This window comes from Lycium ferocissimum, chromosome 11 (genome assembly GCF_029784015.1).
Source record: "Lycium ferocissimum isolate CSIRO_LF1 chromosome 11, AGI_CSIRO_Lferr_CH_V1, whole genome shotgun sequence".
NCBI lineage: Eukaryota > Viridiplantae > Streptophyta > Magnoliopsida > Solanales > Solanaceae > Lycium > Lycium ferocissimum.
In genome coordinates, this window is record NC_081352.1 from 17699669 (window position 1) to 17712634 (window position 12966).

The 12966-nt window shown below is 35.1% G+C and overlaps 1 long non-coding RNA gene across 6 annotated transcripts; it reads right to left on the bottom strand.

Moving 5' to 3' along the window:
- Positions 1-255: 255 nt before the first annotated feature.
- Positions 256-3318, bottom strand: LOC132036544 (uncharacterized). 6 transcript variants are annotated; one of them, XR_009409608.1, is made up of 4 exons: positions 3180-3318; positions 1705-2259; positions 1364-1504; positions 256-637 (listed from the first exon to the last, which is right to left on the bottom strand). It is a non-coding gene; the product is annotated as an uncharacterized LOC132036544 (long non-coding RNA). The 6 variants fall into 6 exon arrangements; XR_009409612.1 differs by adding an exon at positions 2724-2867 and having other exon boundaries at positions 1364-1769; XR_009409611.1 differs by lacking the exon at positions 3180-3318 and adding an exon at positions 2724-3165 and having other exon boundaries at positions 1705-1769.
- Between the last annotated feature and the right edge of the window lie 9648 nt (positions 3319-12966).

Here is a 12966-nt window from a genome sequence, read left to right on the forward strand (position 1 = left end):
CCACAAAAATTTGAATTGTAGCTATGCTTTTAAAAGCTAGGTTTAGCTACGAATTCAATTTTTCATAGCTATAACCGACACAATAATTGGAGCTAAATTTTTCATTATATTGCGTTTTGGTAACAAAAATTTTGATTTGTTAGTAATGGCCAAAGTTTCCGCCACAAATCCATTGCTTTTAACACATACTTTCAAATTTTTCGAATAATCACGCACTGATGCACATAATATTGGAAACTAGCAACATAATAAAGATTTGGAAATAACTTATTTCATTCAAATTGACATCTAAAGTTTGCCAAAATAAATTCCAGATACACAATTGTATAGCTAAAACTTATAGCATCCGCATTACATAACTCTTCTATAACAAACACAATAAAGTTAGAAGAAAAAACAAGCTAACATGAGGTTAGATAGTGATAATTATCAACGAGGACGTTGAAGTGAAAATCCAAGAGGTGCTCCAATGCATATCCAATAACATGTTTCTGAGGTAAATAAGCTCTCACGTGGAGAAAGTCCTTCCTATGATATATTGAGAGCCAATAGTAGATTGTCTCAAAAGACTGAAATGTTGAACTTCTTGTTGAGGGGGAGAGCTAACACAACGGATTCTGCACCTTTAAGACAAAGCCTGCAAGTACAAATACCATAAGCAAGGTGAAGTCAAGAGTGGTTGTCACTACTTATGTTCTTACGACTCGCAATAAAACAACAAATAGAGAGTCGTCTTCATAACAAGTTTGACCAACTCACAAACACTTTTGCGGCTGAAAAAAGAAAGCCACATATCATGTAATATCTCTTTTTTTAAACCAACTTTAAACTAACAACAATCTAATTAAAACACTAGGTACACAACAACACCAATTATTGAAAAGAAACTAAGTTCGGCTAAAGTACTTGTCTATGATAAATGTAAAAGAACCCAATTAGAACACAAACAAGGCCCAACAAACAACAACAAATCTAGTGTATTTCAACTAGTGGGGGTTTGCGGAGGGTAGGTTGTACGCAGTCTTATCCCAACCTTAAAAGATAGGGAGGTTGTTTCCGATAGACCCTTGTCTTTAGTTATTGTGTCGCTGAAAGGTCCTCAGGTACAACACTGCCACCAGACCCAACAAACACCAAGATAAAAACAAGACAAGATGGAAATACAACACCGTGCATATTAAGTCTGTCATAAAGAGTAGCTTAATTTCCCAAAACTCCAGTTGAACTTGTAACAGTTGACCAACACAACATAACATCTTCAAAAGCTTGCTATCTTTTTTCTTTTCCATTCTTTTTACTGATCATATAAATCTCTTCAACCCCATCTACCAAAAGGGGAAAAGTAACAAAGTTAAGTTATTACCTAAATCAAAATCCTCTTACTTGAGCTCTATCCCTTGATGCACCTCCCACCGAAGGGATGCCTGTTTCTCTTCATCAATTGCTTGTGTATCTAGTCCATATTTCCAAAATATAATTGAAAGCTTTTATAAACAATTCATACCTGTAAGCAGAATATGTAGACACATATCAAGAAAATAGAACGCTTTAAAAAAGAAAACTAATATATACTTCTGCTAACTATAGCCTTAAACTTGTATTGTCGTTCAGCAGTTAAACTTATAGCCTTAAGTTTACTCAGAGACTCATCAACCTAAAACATACACAAACATATACTATATCAACAATATAAGAGGTCTATACCTATTCTAAAGCAAGTTCCATAAACTTGAAATGTTCCTTCCTTGTAGCTTTCCATCTGAAGCCAACTAAGCAGAAGAAAGGATACCACAAAAAGAAGTAGTCAATCAAACAGACTAGGAATTTCAAATACAAAAGTGCAAAAATATTTTCTTATAGGTATTTTCAAAAACTGATGTTATATACTACTAGTACAAAATACTATATGTAAATCACAAAGGTAATAAACTAGATCACAATTTCAAATAAGACAAAACAATGGGCATATGTTTCGAAAATTTGAAGTTTCCTTTTAGTATTGTTTCTTAACTTGTTTACAAGAGTAGCCAAGTGCTTCTGCCTTAAACCGTGCGAGAAAATCAAGAAGCTCGTGTTTTCCACATTTCAAGTTGTTTCTGCCTTAAACCGTGTGAGAAAATCAAGAAGCTCGTGTTTTTCACATTTCAAGTGTTTCTGCCTTAAACCGTGTGAGAAAATCAAGAAGCTCATGCTTTCCACGTTTCAAGTGCTTCTGCTTTTATTCAAGAATCCCAACCAATATTTAAGGCTAATATTGGACTGTAAAGAGTGAACAATAGATAATTGGACTGCCAAACGAGATGCACATGGTAAATCGAATTTAAAGTCGTATAAAATTGTGAGTATTGAAAGGCTCATAAAGTAAATAAAAATTCCCAATCGCTAGACGTAATAAACCAAATAAACCCTAAAATTTGAAACCTAACCATCGAAGAGAAGTGAAACATAGAAGGACACCAAATAGATTTGCACAAACCATTAGAACTAAGAAAAACATTTCAACCTAGTTACTGGCACTGTTAGCGTGAATTCACTTCATGAAACAAGCTTGACAAACTATATTGCAATACAAAAAAACCAAATAATCAAAACTGAAAATAAAGTTGGCAGAGGCGATGGTAGGTTAACAAGCATAAAAAGGGCAGCACGATGCACTAAGCTCCCGCTATGCGCAGAGTCCGGGAAAGAGCCGGACCACAAGGGTCTATTGTACGCAGCCTTACCTTGCCTCTCCGCAAGAGGTTATTTTCACGGCTTGAACCCTTGACTTCCTGGTCACATGGCAACAACTTTACCAGTTACTCCAAGGCTCCCCTTCTAGGTTAACAAGCATGAAAGTGGAAAAATTGTCTTATTTCTTGAATGCTCTACAATTGATTACAACTCTACATGTTTATTTACTAGAAGAAATATTACCAATTAAAACCTTAATGCTTCACTCAAAACTCACTACCGAAGGAATCTTCTAATTGACAAGTATTTTCTTCGAACGAAAAATTAAAGATATAAAATACTCCAAAGAAACAATTAGATCAACTAGACTTGAATCATTTTGGACCTATTTTCGATATATTTTCATAACTCAGATCCCTAACTAAAACCAAAATCCAAAACCCTAGAAAAGAGAGTAATATATTATAGAGAGAAAATATAGATCTCAAAGAGGTGAGTTGGGTTACCAGGCATGGTGGTTGGCGGTGGTGCTTGGTGAGAGACGGAACACCAGATGAGGGTAGCGGCTATGGTAGTTCTTGAATTATGAGGGATACGAGAGCTTTTAGCTTATTTCAACTTGTTTAAAATTTTCAGGAGGGAATTGCTAATGTTGGGGAAAAAATTAGAGGGAAACGCTAATGTTGGGGGAAAAATTAGAGGGAAAGATGAAATAATAAAAATTGAGTTCAATTGTTGCAAATTGTGTAAAGAAATTTCCAACATTAATTATAAATGTATTAATTATCAACACATAGTATGACATTTAACAATATCACTAATACACTTCTATTTAGTGTAATTATCAATTTATTAGTTAGTCGGTCACTTTTTTTCTTAAAGAATGTCACTAATAAACGTCAGTTAGTGCAATTGGCTATTTATAAGCTAATCAATCATTACATTTTGTTTAGGACATTAGTTTTTTTTTTTTTAAAAAAAAAATTAAGGATATCACAAATACACTTCTACTTACTGTAAATATTGATGTGTATATGATTGTCAATTAATATTTTTTCTTAAAGATACCACGAATATACTTCTACTTAGTATAATTATCAAAATATGGGCTAATCAATCACTAACATTACTTAACGTTATCATGAATAGACTTCTACTCAAACTGTAATTGTCAATTTATAAGTTAGTTAGTCAAGTTAACATTATGTTAAGGATATATACACTTCTACATAGTGTAATCGTTAATTTACAAGTTAGTTAGTCAGTAACATTATGTTAAGGATATATACCCTTCTACTTACTGTAATTATTGACATAATCAATCAATAATATTTCATAAAGATGCCACTAATACGCTTCTACTTAGTATAACTATCAAAATATAAGCTAATCAACCACTAACATTACTTAACGATATTACTAATACACTTCTATTTATTGTAATTATCAATTTATAAGTTAGTCACCCCATAATATTTCTTAATAATGTCACTAATACACTTCACTTAGTTTAACTATCAACGTCTAAGTGTATCTATCAGTAATATTTTAATAACGATATCACGAATGTACTTCTACTTACTATAATTATTGATGTATAGGCTATTCAATCTATAATATTTCTTAAGGGAGAATAACATAGTGTGACAATTTGAGGAAAATATTTATCCGGATTAGTCCATGTTTATTTTTTTACCTGAGCTAGCCATCGGTGGCAGCGATGGAGACGAAGTTGGATCGGTGGCAGCGATGGAGAAGAAGGAAGCGACGAGGTAATTGGGTACGCCTTCGCCGGTGATTGTTATAGCATGTGAGATGAGAAGCAGCGCCGTCACCGGTTTGAACACTGTTGCCATCGCCGTTGCCGGTGAGTATGCACTTTCTGCTTATTGATAAAGGAATCTTGTCATCGCCGTCGCCGGTGGCTGCGTCATCGCCAGATCTAGGATTTCAGTAAAGTGTTTATAAACACCTCTTATACACTATTATACATTTTTATATGGTAGGAGTGTGTATAAACACCTCTTATACATTATGTATAAACCCCTCTCATGTATAAACATTAAACACCTCTTGTATAAGTTTGTATACTAGTGTAAAAGTATGTATAAACACCTCTTATACATTATTAAACAATTTTATACAAGGTTAATACATTATCTACAGTAGGTGTATGAAGTTATATATTGTTGTAAAATGTTGTATACCGTGAAAAAATGGCTATACGGGTGTAATTTAAAAATATGGCTACGCAAATGTAATTTTGTATCTTTGGATTGTACATAATCGAAATTTCCCCATTTCTTAAAGTGCTGGCGATGCACTTCTACTTAATGTAGTTATCAATTATAAGCTGACCAATCAATAATATTACATAAGAATACCATCAATACACTTGTATTTATTGTAACTATCATGTATTGGTTGATCAAGCATTAACATTACTTAACGACATCACTAATACACTAATTTATTGTGGCTAAAGGTTACTATTACCACAGTTAGTTTCAACTCGTGGCAAATATTAATAATTAGCTGCGAAATTTTATTATAGCAAAAGATATGTGGCAATATCATTTAATTATTGCCACAATTTTGTATAAGTTGAAGCAAACATATTTATATAATTAGCTTCAAATATTTTGTTTGAAACGACATATTGTGGCTAAAAACTTACTATTGCTACAATAACTTTTATTGCGTGACAAAAACATATGATTAGTTACAAAATTTTATTACAGCAAAAAATATGTGGCTATATCATTTAACTATTGCCACAACATTTTAGAACCGGAAGCAAAAATATTTATTTAGCTACAATAGTTTGTCACAAATAATTTTTTGTGGCTAAAAGGTTACTATTGCTACAATAACTTTTATCCCGTGGCAAAAACTTATAATCAGCTACAAACTTTTATTGTAGCAATAAAGTTGTAGCTATTTAGATAGTTTTTGCCACGATTGTTAGCAATTATAGCAAAAATGAGGTATTAGCTTTGACAATCTAACTTTCATGGCTAAGAAATTTTACGAAATTGTAGGTAGCCATGAAATTCTATTTTTTGTGGCTATTACTAGGTAATAGCTACGATTTTTAAATTCGTAGCTTAAATTCCGTAGCTATAGATGCCTTATGTTGTAGTGCAAAAATATCAGAGAAGACATTTCAACATGCTTAGAAGTGTTTTACAGTATCTTCTTTATGAATAATAGTCAATTTATTACTTTTAAACACCCAGAAGTCGGAAGATATTTATTTTGGTAATAACTGTAGATATTACCATTGCAACAAAATAAAAAAATCTTTACACCTAAGAAGCACAAAGTTTCCCGACCATCTTCTAGGAAGGATGCTGGGAACATCTAAGCCTCTAGCTAAACCACACAAAAAAAAAGAAAAAAAAAAAAAGGCAACTCTAGTTTCATTTTCTGGAAACAAAATTACTTCAAAATTCTACTCACTACCCAACCCCTGAAACAAGTATTGAAACCTAGCAGCTCTTCTTGTATTCTTCAGTATATCTATTCTAGCCCTCACCTCTTTCTGTATTTGTGTAATCACAAAATTTATATTTTCAAATATGTATCTAAGTATCTTCCAATTTCTTGCTTGTCATGTGTGATAAATCATTGCACCTCATATTGCCACCATGACTTCCTTCTTCATCTGCTTCACTTTCCTGCTTTTCCACCACTGTAAGCTATGAGGGACATCGATCTGAATCATTTTCACGCCAATCAATTGTGAGAGCCCATTCCTGACAGCAAATATCCAGCCACAGTCTGCAAGTTGCAAGGTATATAGAAAATAAAAATTTACACTCCTAAGTAAACGACATATATTGTATTTAAAAAAGAAGCACCAAATCGATCCTTGATGTATTATCAATGTCTACTATTGCTAAGCAGAATAAGGATGAGGAGGTGGAGGAGGAGAATAAGGTTAAAGAACGCTCACGTGAAGTTTTTCAATACTGCTAAACTTTAAATAGCTTAAGCTTTTCATGGCACAAACTTATTTGGACGCTGCCATTTAAGCAATACCCAGCATTTTAAATTTTGTGCACAAAAAACCTATATGAAGTTGGTATGCAAATTTTAGAAAACTATATATTCTCCTCCTCCTTATTCTTCAAAATCTTTGCTCGATGTTGGTTGACACAGGTGTCATATCAGTGTTCCTATTAATTGTATTATAAATTAAGGTATTACGGATTGTTGGGATTTAAAGTCACCAAGCAGTGAGCTTTAAAGATGAAGTGCGAATTGGGAAATGGAGGGAAACAAAATTGGAGGAAAGTGAAATTTTGGAAATGTAACTTTTCTAAGTGACCATTCTACCACATTGGTGGTGGAAAGTGATATGTATGCGCTTATATAGAGAAACACTTCTTCTAGCTCTTAAAGAGTTGAGAAGAGGGGACTCCCCTCCCGTCGACATCATCGCTCGGCTTCAGATTTGGTTTGATTAATTGATAATCTTTTTGGACCAAATTTGTTTTCTATTTTCGTCACTTAAGTTTCCTTTTCTTAATATTAATTCGTGTATTATTTAATTAATTCGCGAAATAAATTAATATTAAATTCCCAATGAAAATTAACTGACCAAACGGTCATCTTCTTCCTGAATAGGTGCCTTTGAACCTTTTCAATGACTATAAATTTTCAGAGGCCTTGCCTCATTTCAAACACTGAAAAATTTACCGAAAGAAAACCTGTCTTTTTACTCCCCTCTCTCTTCTGCATTCTGCATTTGTTTTCAAACCAAAAACGTAAGTGTCCAGTGTGATTTGCTGTCATTCTTTGAATTTGCCGAAGTTCTGTGATTTGCATTGTCCCTATTGCAGAATAGTTTCCGTTCTTTCCTGGGAGAAATTAATCCATTACCTTGGCAACTGTGAGGGGATTAGATTTTTTAAGGATACACAAGAAACTTGGGGGCTCGGAAATTTCTGTTTCATCTACTTTCTGTCCTTAAAGATTTTTTCTATCTTTTACATACTTAAAAACAGAAACTGGTTTTGTTAAAATACTGCTTTGAACACTTAGATATAACACGGATGAAATAGATGACGACCATAAGAGCAATGAAATGAAATGAGTTAATATGAGTGAAGAAGTAAAATGGATGAATAAAGCAATTACGGGTTGAAAATGAATAAATTAAATTGAAGTTTCATGGATGAAATCGATGTGGTAACAACAACAACAACAACAACAACATACTACTATAATCCGACAAGTAGGGTCTGGAGAGGGATAGAGTCTAGCAGACCTTACCCCTACCTTGTGAGGTTAGAGAGGTTGTTTCTGGTAGACCCTCCACTCAAGGAGAGATGAAAAGGATGCAGTAAACAACAACAACAATAACATTCCCAATATAATTCCACATGTGAGGTCCAGGGAGGGTAGAGTGTAAGGAAACCTAACCCCTACCTTATGAGTGAAATAAATTAAATGAGGCGCTATGTGTGAAATGACATGGATGAATAAAGCAATTACTGTTAAAAATGAATAAACTAAATTGAGGTACCATAGATGATATAGATGAGGTACCATGAGTGAAATGAAATAAAATGAGGTACCATAAGTGAAATGAAATGGATGAATAAAGCAATTACTAATTGAAAATAAATAAATTAAATTAAGGTAAGATGGATGAGGTATCATGAGTGAAATGAAATGGAGGTTCGATGAGCAAAATGAAACAAATATATTAACAAAGTTCAGGCATACGAGTTTGATGAACTTCAAACAAAATGTCTGATGTTTAGGATTGCCAAGCCAAACTTCAGAAAAATTTGTGACTATCAAGTCAAACTCTAAAAAAAGAATGTCTGAGGTTTAAAACTGTCAAGCCTATCTTCAAATATTGTCTGAAGTTCGGAATTGTCAAGCCAAACTTTAGAAAAAATTGTCTCAAGTTTATTTGCTCAAGCGCATGCCAAACTTCATATACCCGTATGTCTAAAGTTGGTCCTAAAGCGGCTAAACTTATAAATTTTTATGCACTACGGCTATGACTTAAATGGTGGTCCCAAAATTGACTCTTTCTGAACTTGCCTCTTAAAAGCTGCATATAAATTAAATAATGGTGCACAAAACGAAAATCTAATGCCATTCATACTAAAAATTGACCATATTTGAAGAATAACATTGTGCACTAACAAAATGAAAAATGACACAATATGATTAAAGTGCAAAAAAAAAAAAAAAAAAAAAAATCATTTTGACTCAACTCTTAACTTATTACTCGGGAATTTGTTTAAAAAAAAAAAAACCCTAAACCCCCAAAAACCCCAAAACCCCAAACCGGCTGTTTCTCTCTCTCGGAGACGGCGAACCAGTGAGAGAGGAGCTTTGAGCTCCTTCTCGGCCATCTATGGCTTCCCAAGCCAATGGACAACCTCCTCCTGAGGTTGTCCACCACCACCACCACCTACAACAATTCTTACAACCCCCGATTACTCACAAATCCTCAAAACCCCACGCAAAACCCTAGTTCTAGCAAAAAGCCGCCGGCTTCAATACCCATTAAGCCTATAGTTTACCATCATGGTGAACCCACAATTCAATATGCTATGGAGGAGATTAATGCTATGATAATACGTGAAAATCTCCAATACGCTGTTGTTGGAAAATTCACGAATGGTTGGAATGATCTTAATGCACTACGTACGGCCATTCCAAAGCAATGTGAACTCAAGGAGAGCCTATTATTGGATATTTGTGCAATAGACATGTTCTTATTAGATGTAGCTCGTTTGAAGATTATGTTGCACTTATGTCCAAGTCTTCATTTTGGATTAAGGATAAAAATTTATGTTATCCCATGAGAACGTTGAAGTGGGATCCTTGGTTTACTCCGGAGGAAGAAACAAGTATTGCTATAGCTTGGATTTCCTTCCCAACGCTTGCACCTCATTATTTTGTGGAGGAGGTATTGTTTTCATTAGCTTCGGCGATGGGGAAGCCATTGACACTTGACCTAGCTACAAAAAATAAAACGAGACCTAGTTGTGCTCGTGTGAAGGTGGAGGTTGATTTATTGGAGAAACATCCTACACGAGTGCAAATTAATGTTATGGATGCTAAGGGTGATGTTAAATCTCGTTGGGTAAAAATCCAATATGATTTCATGCCCAAATATTGTAAAGAGTGTTGTCTTCAAGGACATGATGTGAATGGGTGTTGGAATTTACATCCCGAGTTGTTACTAGATAAGGAAAACAATGTTGAAGGTGAAGGAGTTCAAAGAAATAAGGAGGCAAACCTTAATAATGAAGAAGGAAACCATAGAAGCAATATAAACCCTCATGATGGTGTTCACACAATTTTATCCAGTGGGAAAGTCGTTGGCAAAGTTAATGATTATCATAAATGGCAAACTCAAGGAGGAAAGAAGAATAAGAAAGGTAATGTTGGGAAATATGTTGAATCTCTGCTTCGCGAAGCCTATCGCTAAATAATTCCTAAGTTTAGTACACTGACAAAATAAATTTGCTGCATTAGGTGAAGGAGGTGATGATAATGAGTATTCTATTGATGAGGAGAGCGGTGGTTAATCTTCATGATCATGAAGGTAATAATGAGAATGCAATTGTGGAAAAAAATCATCGGGTGCAAGAGAATGGCCGGCGGTTGTATGCTCGTCAAAGAATCTTTGAATATTGATGATGGGAAACAATTGTCTAAGAGTAATGGTGATGGTCAAAATCATGGTGCAAAGACTGCTAATACAGCAGTTGCTTCATCTGGTGCAAGGGAGCAGCCAGTTTCAGTTGATCCAAGGAGGTTACAAAATATTAACCAAGTTAGTGTAACAGGAGGAAATTCAGTTGCTGATAACAATCAACAGCAGTTGGCATGTAACAAGTTTGTAGCATTAAGGAATTGTGATGATGATGATGTAGTTGAGGTGTTAGATGGAGAAGTTAATAAACAGCTGGTCGTTGCAGAACCAAAGATGGGAAAAGAAGTGTCAACTTCTGGTGTACATATGGTGCATCCAGTTAATGCAGTTGGTGTGCTTAGTGGTGCTGGGGATACTTTGAATCATAAGGCATCTGTTTTCACTCCTGGAAGGCAGAAGCACTCACCTGGTAACACTAAGCAGTGGGTTGAAGCTTCTTTTCCAAGCTCAAATGTGCGACGAGTCACTATGAATAAGGCTTGCCATGAGGTTGAAGAACGGTGGAAGAAGGCGAGATTGCGAGATGGGGTTGCTATAACACTGCGGCAGTCATGTAGTGAATGATGTTGCTAAGAATGGATTGGAGAAGCGGTTGGTTGTTGCGGTATTGGTGCAAAAAGTACAAGCTATGATAAACGGTTACAAACTCGGTTCATGTAGGCGATAAGGTTTTGGTGAGAAGCAACTTAATGTTAATGCTAAAGCTTTCACTCCAATAAAGAGCATGAAGCCATCTATGAAAGATAGTCGAAGTAGAGGAGAAGCTTGTTACTTTGAACCAAGCTTGCTTAGAAGTTCCTTCAAATGCTACTAATCCGATAGGGACGAGCGAAGTTATGGAGTGAACAGGTTGAAGAAGATGGAGAGGAAGGAGAAATTTATGGAGTCAAACAAGCTGATGTTACACATTATGCAGACTCCATTACATCTTCTCAAGAGGTTAACAATATGTTTGACAGGGTTCAACATGATGTGGAAGATGGCTTTTAACATTTTTGCCACACAAGCAAAGTTTTTGTTTCCGGCGATTTGCCGTTTGCCGTTTCGGCGATCGAAACAAACAAAGTTTTGTTTCGTTTTTTGCCGTTTGCCGTTTCCGGCAGACAGCCAAAACAAAGTTGCTAATGAAGTCAGCAGTAGTGCCAAGAGGCAGGCTAATGGCTCTACACAAGAAGTGGACAAAGCACTTGCAATTTATGAAAGAAACTCAGGAAATATGCAGAAGCAATATGAGTTGCTTGCTGGTGTTGTTAATGAGGAAAATAGCTTGGTTTCTCCATCTATAGGTGTTGAGATATATAGGAAAGGCCAGAGCAATGTCAAGGGTGATATAGCTAAGGATAGTACAACAGCAGCTAGTCAAGTTGAGGGACATTTGGCTATTACAGATCCATCAATAATAATTGCAGGTCAAGAGGTGGGCAAACACATAAACACACCAGCTGAACTGAAACAAGATGATAGTAGCAGTGTCAAGAAGCAGCAACCAAGTAAAGCAGTAGCAGCAGCAGGCGGTAATCTTATGGACACTACACAACAACAACAACAAGGTATGCTTGCAAAGCCTCAAACTAACTTACAAGTAGCAATACCATCTAGTGAAGGTCCTAGGATTGACATGGATGAGGAGTCGATTGCACAAAATTTCCACAATCGCAAGGGATGGGGATTTGTCTCTAGACAAGTGGAAAGTGTAAAAAGACACAAAACTCATGCAAGGAAGGGCGGTGGGATGGGAAAATGCGAAGAATTTGTCCCAAGGCGGATACCAATGAGACAAGCAAAGAAGGTGGCGGCTCTCCCTGCCACTTCAACAAAATCCACAAGATCCAAGAAGAAATGATAAAGTTTCAAGATTTTTTGGAAAGGCATGAAGAACAAGACAAGGTGGAAATTTCAATGAATATAGAAGATTTTACAAGTTCAGAGATTAAGGATTCTGTCTTTATTCTTGTATTATTTTCTCATTATTTTAGCATTATCATGTGTAATATCATCATAGAGTGTGTTATAAACTCTGTGGTGATCATAGCTTATTTGATCATTTCGAGTTCATTTTTTCTACATTCCTGTTAGTTTAGAGGTTCTTTGCCTCATAGGATTAGTAAGGTAAGGCCTAGTCCCCCTTACTTGTACTCTCCCTTTGGGGTATTTTTTGTTTTCTAGAAAATTAATAAAACTAGCCCTAGGCCCAAAAAGCCTAGTGGACTTTGCTTTAAAAAAAAAAAAAAAAACTTATTACTCACTTTAACTGTAATTCCTTTTTTTTTTTTTTTTTTTTTAACCAATCTGCTATGGGTTTCCTCCTCTATGTGAAAACCTGAGATAGTTTGTTGAGTTAAATTCAAAATCTGCATTTGAATCACTTGTTGGTTATAGAAACTTTTGATTGAAGAATGCATCCGATATACCAGTTACTTCGATATAGAACCTTCCTAAAAACTTCAACTTTTGAGATTCTGAAGGGATTCCAAACTTCAGACTTCATTTTTTGGATAAAATTCTTGATAAGCAGATTTGAGAAGGAAATTCGTTTGTCATTGACGAAGCTAAAAATTGATTAAAAAAATTCAGATCTAAAAGTTTGAGTTCGAAAATAT